Source organism: Thrips palmi, unplaced genomic scaffold (genome assembly GCF_012932325.1).
Source record: "Thrips palmi isolate BJ-2018 unplaced genomic scaffold, TpBJ-2018v1 HiC_scaffold_17, whole genome shotgun sequence".
NCBI classification, from domain to species: Eukaryota; Metazoa; Arthropoda; class Insecta; order Thysanoptera; family Thripidae; genus Thrips; species Thrips palmi.
Window position 1 is genome coordinate 13,419,408 of NW_023144626.1, and position 8,191 is coordinate 13,427,598.

Genomic DNA, 8,191 nt, shown 5'->3' on the forward strand with positions numbered 1-8,191 from the left:
AACTAACACTGCTGTCATAACGTAACATAAGACAATGTTCGCTATAGGTTAAGGGTACGGACTCATGAAAGTACTTGCAAAAGTATACCCACACAAATTCGAGACACAAAAACTGATGCACTTATGAGGTAAGTTAAGGATCCCTGTTATTAGGTCGAAGCCATGTCCTTCCTTGCTTAAATCAAATCTCAGCTTTTTAGACCTTAATTAGTTGGTTCAGAAGAATGCACCTGCCCGCACTGTTCAGCCTTCGACTGTCAGTCACATTGGAATGAAATTTTTGTGCGGCCGTAACATTTGCCCAGAACACGGCACCACAAAACTGTGCAAAAAAAAGTCCAGGGCGTTTCATTACTTTGGCTACAAAATGAGTCATTTAGCCGGTCTTTTCAAGGGTACGCACTGATAAAAATTTTGTAGTAACTTAGCGACACATTTGTCGCTAATTTTTTTAACGACAAGATTTGTTGTGGAGCGAATAGCTTGTCAAACCATAGTCGTACAGGAACTAAAGGATAATTTCACAACGACTAACTTGTAATAACACATCAACAGTCCACTTTCAAAAACAAGTCGTTGACCAACAACAAAAGTTGTAAGTCAACGACAAGTATTGTAAGTCGAAAAAGATTTTGTTATGTCTGCAAAAAGTACTCATGGAGAACTTTTGTCGCTAAATTTATTTTGCATGGTTCTTTTTTTATCGATAGTAATTTCACTATGACTTGGCGAACAAATTAGATGAATTTTCATAATTCGCTTTAATTGAGCAGATAATTGCAAAGATGTTGTTTCCACACAAATTGTATCGTTAAGGGTGATAACAAGAATATTGTTCTTCAACGACAAATTGTCGCTGACTTGAGTCAACGACAGTAGTTTTGCTTTGGTTCATGATGAAATTCCATGTTTTGGAACGACTAAATTTTCACTCATCTGATTGTTTCTGTACAACTATTTTTTAACAGTGCGGCTGAACTGACAGAGAAAATAACACGATTATTTTGTATGTCCCGAGTTTTGGCCATGTGTTATGGCCACGCGAAATTTCAACCAAATTGGAAGAACGGTATGGCGATACCAGGTAGAGAGACCAAATGAGCGGACACTGCTGTCGGCGGCTTTCGGCATGTGTTGCGAGCCGAAGCATTTTTCGGCTGCCGAAGATACCCGAACTCGTCACCGAACGCTCGTTGAAACCTCTGTTTCCGGATCGACACCCGCTTTTTTCGGAAGCAGTCCAATAGAGACCCCCGCCTCACCCCTCGCCCAGCAGCTGTCACAAACCATTCCGACAGGTGCTGCCCTCTGGTAGTCAAAGGTTCAATTTAGCGGCTGTCGTTCGGCTCCGAGCGACCCGTCGGCCGCTCTTCGGGCCGCTTCGGCGTCCGAGCCTGGCGAGCTTTGCTGCACAGTTTGCCGTGTCCGCCCGCCCGGCTCGGCACGAAACGGAGCCGAACGAGCCGAAGCTCGCACCTTCGTTTGCTTCCGGACAAACGGACAGCCAAGTCCGCTCGTTTGGTCTCTCTAATACCAGGTGGATGCAACGGACAAGGTAACGCGTGAAACCATGCGTCCGCCGCAATTGTGAAGGTACCGGACATCATCGAGATATAAGAACAGGCCGTTGATAGTACAGCATTGGGCGCCGATAGAAAAAGCATGAAATTTCAGTTCCCTTAAACTCATTAGGCTTCCCGAATCTCACACAAAATCTATGTGTGTACACAGTACAGTTGGTTCAACCGAGGATTTTCTTCAATAGTTTGGTGTACTTTTCAGTTCGTTTCATGGTGTGGGCTATGGTGTTACTTGCGGTAGGGGAAACTAGATAAAGGTATGTCCGGTCGCCGGTGTATCTTAGGACTAGCTGGCTAATGTTAAGAATAGCCACGGCACCCCGGCTAAGGTCCGGCAAGGGGTGTCATGTCTTAACATTGGCCGGTTAATGGGAAAGGCTAGCTGGGGTTCTGGGCTACACGGCAAAAGTACCGCCTGGGATTCCCAGGCGGTGCCTGGAAAGTAGGCCCTTTTTCCCATGATGCGCCTGGGAATCCCGGGCGGTACTTTTGCCGTGTAATGTTGCGACGCTAGCCGGCGCGACTCGGCTAGTGTCATTGTCAGGGTGCGGGAGGCGCCGGTCCCGGGAAAGCAACGGGCGGCACCAAAAAGAAAATTTGCTGGTGAAAACATAGAACCATTAGACCGCACAACTTTTGACTCTCCAAAATGCAAGAATTGTTGAGCAAGAAACAAGTACTCTGCAATCTCAAGTGTGTGCCAGGCATGCACTTCTTGGTGCATGCCTGCAGGCACACACTTCTTTTCTGCATGCTAGCGGGCACACACTTTTGCCGCATGCCTAGCGGGCACACACTTCTTTGCCGCATGCCTCAGGCACACACTTGCATAAGCAAGCCAGGCATGCAGAAAAGAAGTGTGTGCCTGCAGGCATGCACCAAGAAGTGCATGCCTGGCACACACTTGGGTTTGCAGAGTAGATGACGCCGGATTTGAAGACCATGAACAGTACAACAAAATTATAACAGAAGTGAAAGATGCCCAAAATCAACGCCAAAACCCCAAGGCTTCAACGCTAACCCGTACTTACAACCGCCTTTCGTCGGTTTCAGAAAAATGCAGTGGTGAAGGTTGGTGATGTTAAAATTTTTTTTTATAAGCTTAAGCTTATAGTGCTAATGAAGGGTGAGGAACAGCTGTACTCTGTTCAGTAGAAACCAACTTCGGGCGGCTAAAGAGAACTTCCTGAAGGTAGAGGATGTGCCCGACACAGAGGTAACTCTGCGAGCGACAGCAACGGGTTACAGCAACTTGGGGGCCCAGGCCGCCTACCAGCGATGCAACTGCTCTACCGGCTGTGGTACAACCCCTTGCTGGTGCAGGAGGGCAGGACGCCTCTGTACCTCCAGAGTGGTCCAATGGTGTATTGGTCAGCCCACAAGGCCGACGAGCGAGGATCCGATGGTTCGTATACCGAGATATTCGGAATTTCCGAGTAAGAGTACTGCCGATAAGTAACGCACAAGTTCCACCAAAGACTTCTCTCGCAGAGGAGTGATGATTCAACGTTAAAGTTCTGCGATTTTGTCTGAATTTTCTGGAGACTGGCCGTGTCTAATTATAAAGAGCACCTAATTCTAGATTTTCAGGCCAACCAATTCTAACTTTTCAGACCGTCGAAATGGTCTACAATTTTAGAGCCACTTACTGTTATCACTGTACAGGGTAAGTTTTCTCGATGTGTCAATAATTTGTAGATAGCTTGGGCACCCCGAGGAGGTCATTTTTCACCGATGAACTAGTGGGCGCCAACGTCTAGGTACGGAGATAATTGGTGTTTTGTAATAGGCGTTCGCATTTGCGAGATGGGCACCCGCTGCCACTGAGGGTCGCAGGACTTCACGAGGTGTCGCGGGTCCAGCGGGGATGCTTCGAGACTCGCGGGGGTGCGGCGGACCTTGCACTTGTCTTTTCGGGGGGTTGCCGAGGGTCGCAAGTGGCTGTCTTGGTGGCCTGGTGCCTGGTAACAGTGGACCTCACGGCTGTTTCGCGAGGGTGGCACTCCCGCGAGTACTGCGAGACCCTTGACACCCACTCATGAGGTCCCTCCACCCTCAGTGGCAGCAGGTACCTACCTCGTAGGCGCGAAGCTAAATTACAAAACACTTAGTAACTTGACGTTTGCGCCCACTCGTTTATTTGTGAAAAAGGGGTGCCCCTCCCCTCGGGGTGCCCAAGCTACCTACAAATTATTGACACATCGAGAAAACTCACCCTGTAAGGGAGTATGGGGCGATTTGTAACAGGGGCGATTCGTAACACATGCGTTTATTAATTTAAGTGGAGGGAGCAGAGGAAAATCTGAGTATGGCCCCTCTTTCGCTTCAAGTACAGGGTCCTTCTACAATCAAAGCGGATGTGATCGGTGCTCAGGTATAGTTTTGGAGGGCGTCTGAAATTTAGGGTACACCGAAAACAGGTAAATCTTTTATTTTGAGTTCTAGGAAGTTTCTGTCTGAGGCTCCCCAGGTATGAATCACCATCGAAGTACCGTTGGGGCCTTGAAGCGTGACCCCTTACAATGTAACCACGTGGCATAAGGTGCTTTTACTTTGTCCAGTGATAGTTAGGGACGTATTTCTTGCGTAGCCGGCAATTGGGGTGATTCGTAACAGACCCGTATAAAAACAAGAATTTAAGTAATTTTTGCAATTAAATGCTTGAATTATTTCTCGAATCATCTGCTGCCTAATTCCAATACACTTACACAGTTCAAAATGCATTTTAAAGCGAGTTATTCTATTATTTCCTCCAAAATTGAAAAAAGTGAGGTTAGGGTTGACATAGCCGGTCAGTTTATGCTGAGGCGGTCAAGGGCAGCTTGTAATGTAGATTTTAAGGCGTCTGTAGGACCCGGGTGGAAGGAAGTCTAGTTTTAACTGAGTACCGACTACAGTGAAAAACTGCAGTGCACAAACTGCGGTCTTCAATGCAGTCAAAGTGTGAAAAAACTCTGTAATTATTTACAAGTTTGTGTACTGTTCAGGTGGTACTCGTAATAGTAGTCTGACTGCAGTTTTTTTCCAGTTAAGAGTTCAGTTCTTAAATAGTGTCGAAACTTCAGCTTGATCTACAGCTATGTTACACTCACCATTGCTCAGTTAAACAATACTTCAAAAGTGTGTTAAAATACTACTTTTGACTCAAATATATCAACGCTTTATCTGTAATTTTATCTGCATGATTATTGTCTAGACACCATTACGCTTCAATTTACACTTATAGTATACCTTTTAAATGCAGTCAGGAATGAGGAAGCGATTGAAGAACAAAAGTAATCACAGTGCAGGGACTACTAGCGCGCCACCTAGCGGCCGATGCAGTGAACTTCGTTCGGACCTACGCTTGGACCAATCAGGGTTCAGCTTTTGACAGTTCGCTATAACGGCCGCTTGGTGGCGCGCTACTGGTTCCGGGCTTTTAGAGTACTTTTGTTCTTCACTCGGCGACGAGCGAAAGGGGCTATTGAAAACCGACACGACTGGAAGGCAAGGATCAGTACGTCGATCAATATGGTTTTTCTTCTCTGAGATTAAGCAAGGCGGGGTGAAGCCAAAATTTAACGTTCAGCATAAAAATTATTGCGATATTCTTAGACGTCGGGGTAGTGCGCAAACTGTGGAAAAATCCTCATCCCACCACACCGTGTGGTCTACTGTCAGCCGCCGAGCTGCAAGGCCAGGTTTCAAGGACCTGCCGCTAGGTGGCGCTTGGATCGCTGTGAGTGTTTGTCAAACGGGATTTCTTATTTAGGCTAGTGAATTAAGTTATTTTTGCAAGTTACACCATCTGCCACTTCAGTAAATATCTGCTTTAGGGCGTTAGAGAAAAATTTGAATCAGAATATTGCACTGAAGTGGAGAAAAACGGATTTCCGTGTTAGCACTCGATGGCGTCTACGGGCGACAATTAGGTTGGGTCCACGCATGATTCGCTCGGTTCTTCAGACTATCCTACCTTACTAGGCAGTCTGCGGTGACATGCAGTGGTAACGTATGAAGGCGATGTTAGTCAATACTAGCTCCTTCCAATTTTAAGTCTTGTCGAGTGGCCTGGACTGGTCCACCCGACTTGCCCGCCCGGCCTTTAACCGGGTTCCACTCTCATTGCGGAGATGGCACAGCATTACAAACAACTACGTAAAAGGGCATGGAAGGAGTAGGGCCAGGGTCGGCAGTGGGGGCTTGCAGAACTAAATTGAACGTGATTTCCAAATCCACACTTGTGACTAAAATTCAGAAAATACTTCTCGAAAATAATTTTAACTTCAATATAAAACTCGAGTTAAAGCTTCTGTAATACTGGCGAGATGAAACCATGATTAAAACTGCAGACAAGACTGCTCTGTCCGAAAAAACTACCAGTTTTCCTGTAAACAGACTGCAGTTCAAGTATAGTTAACTATAGTTAGACTGCAGTTTCACCAGTTAAATTACAGTTGAACTACAGTCAAACTGCATCGGTCAGTCTGCAGTCTGACTGCTGTTCGTCTGCAAAAAGGCTGCACTTATTGAATACAGTAAAACTTAAGTTATTTTATAAACAGAAAGTATGTGGCGTACAGTCTAACAAATAGTTAAGTTGCAATTCCCAGATATAATTAGAACTTCAGTTCCTTCCACCCGGGGACATCCGAAGAACAACTGCTGGAGGAGATAACATTCCCGACGATGTTTCATTTAATGTGTAGGCTGTTATGCCCCATGGCTGTTACAAATCACCCCATGCTGGGGCGATTCGTAACAGCATGCAAGGGTTTGGAAAGCGTCTTAGATTTCAAAGATTACGGACTCCAGATTGATCCAACGGAGCTGCACAGTCTAGATGAAGGGCCAGACTATTCAACTGGCACAAGTTTGACACCGATATGCAGAATGTTCTTAATTTTGTATAGAGAATTCCAAAATCTGTTACAAATCGCCCCATACTCCCTTACCGTCAACGGGGGTAACTTGGGACACCGCGGGCAACTTGGGACAGTCTGCCCTGTACACCTTGTTTGTGCTGCCATTCAGCGAAGGAGGTTCCTAGCGTCAAACCCGCGGCAGGATTTTGTTGCAGAGGGCTCAGGCCACGCGCGGAAAGGTGAAAAGGTGCATAACATCACAGTTAGTACTTGAGAAACGGGAAACTACATAATAGGGTAGTAGTAACGGTGTGGAAATCTGACGGGCTATCTTGGGGTTGTGGAAATCTGACGGATAGGCAAAGTGGAGGGGGGTAACCCATCGCACCTAATTTTGGGTGATCGGTATCTTGTACGAGTCTTACCTAAGTGAACCTTAGCAGGATTGAGCATAGGTCCTCATCTTGGTCGGGCCTAACCCAACCGAACCTAAGTCGCGCGAGGGGCCTAACCTACCCTGGACCCGCCCCTGTCTCAGTAGTAAGGGTGTGGAAATCTGACGGGTAGGCAAAGTGGAGGGGGGTAAACCCATCGCACCTAATTTTGGGTGATCGGTATCTTGTACGAGTCTAACCTAAGTGAACCTTAGCAGGATTGAGCAGGTCCTCATCTTGGTCGGGCCTAACCCAACCGAACCTAAGTCGCGCGAGGGGCCCAACCTACCCTGGACCCGCCCTGTCTCCGTGGCGGAGCCTAACCCAACCAAACCCCCCCCTTCCGGACCCGCCCCTCTGTGACTGGGACTTTGTCACCTCACCAATTCAGGTCTGTACCTGTGCGCCACCGCCGGGGTCGCACCTGGTGGCGGCACGCAGACACACACGCGAGTGCGGTCCGCCGCCTCGTTTTGAATGCCGCCCGCCGCGACGCAAGCGCGCCCTAGTGGCGTCGACTGTAACTAGGCAGTGCGACTGTGCGCTTCACCCGTGCGCCACGTCAGTGCAGACGACGCTCTACAAACCTTCGTTTTTCTTGTCCTGTTATAAATATTACGTATCACAGTGATGTGCTATGATCGGAACGACATTATTAGTCAGTATGTACACTTACATTTCAACCAGCAAGATTATTCTATTGTGAAACAGAAGTTCTGAGTCAGCCGTCTGCTACCGGTGGCCGATCCACTGTGGGGAAAGCGGAAAGAATCAACAGTATGTCTCAAGGTGTTTTTTCTTGTCGAGTAAATCAAACACGGTAAAATCGAATCTCCATGGCTGTTATTGGCTGAGCGATAGCGAAGCCCGTTACTCCAGTGCGATTGAAAAGTTTTGTCTGTCTGTCTGTCTGTGTGTGTGTGTGTGTGTGTACACTACTCCTCCTGAACGGCTCGGCCGATCTGGCTGAGACTTTGCAGGCTTATTAGCAGGGGCGCCCACAAGTTTTGAGGACGGTGGTGCGGGGACCTCGAACCTCCCTCTTTTTGACCAGTTTCGAATTTTTCCCAATATAAGGTCTCTCCTTTTCCTTCTCTCTTCTTCTTTCCCTTTCCTTTCTTCTCTTTCCTTTTCTCTCCCTCCCTCCCTTTTACCTCCCTGCCTCCCTCTCCTCCTCCTAACCTCCCTCTTTTCTGAATTCACGGCGGTGCGGCCGCACCACCGTAAAACCCGTGTGGGCGCCCCTGCTTAATAGGTATGTTCTTGGCTCGGCACACGCGAAATTTCACTATCCTAGCTCAACTAGTTCAGTTTTTATAGCGGAAAAACA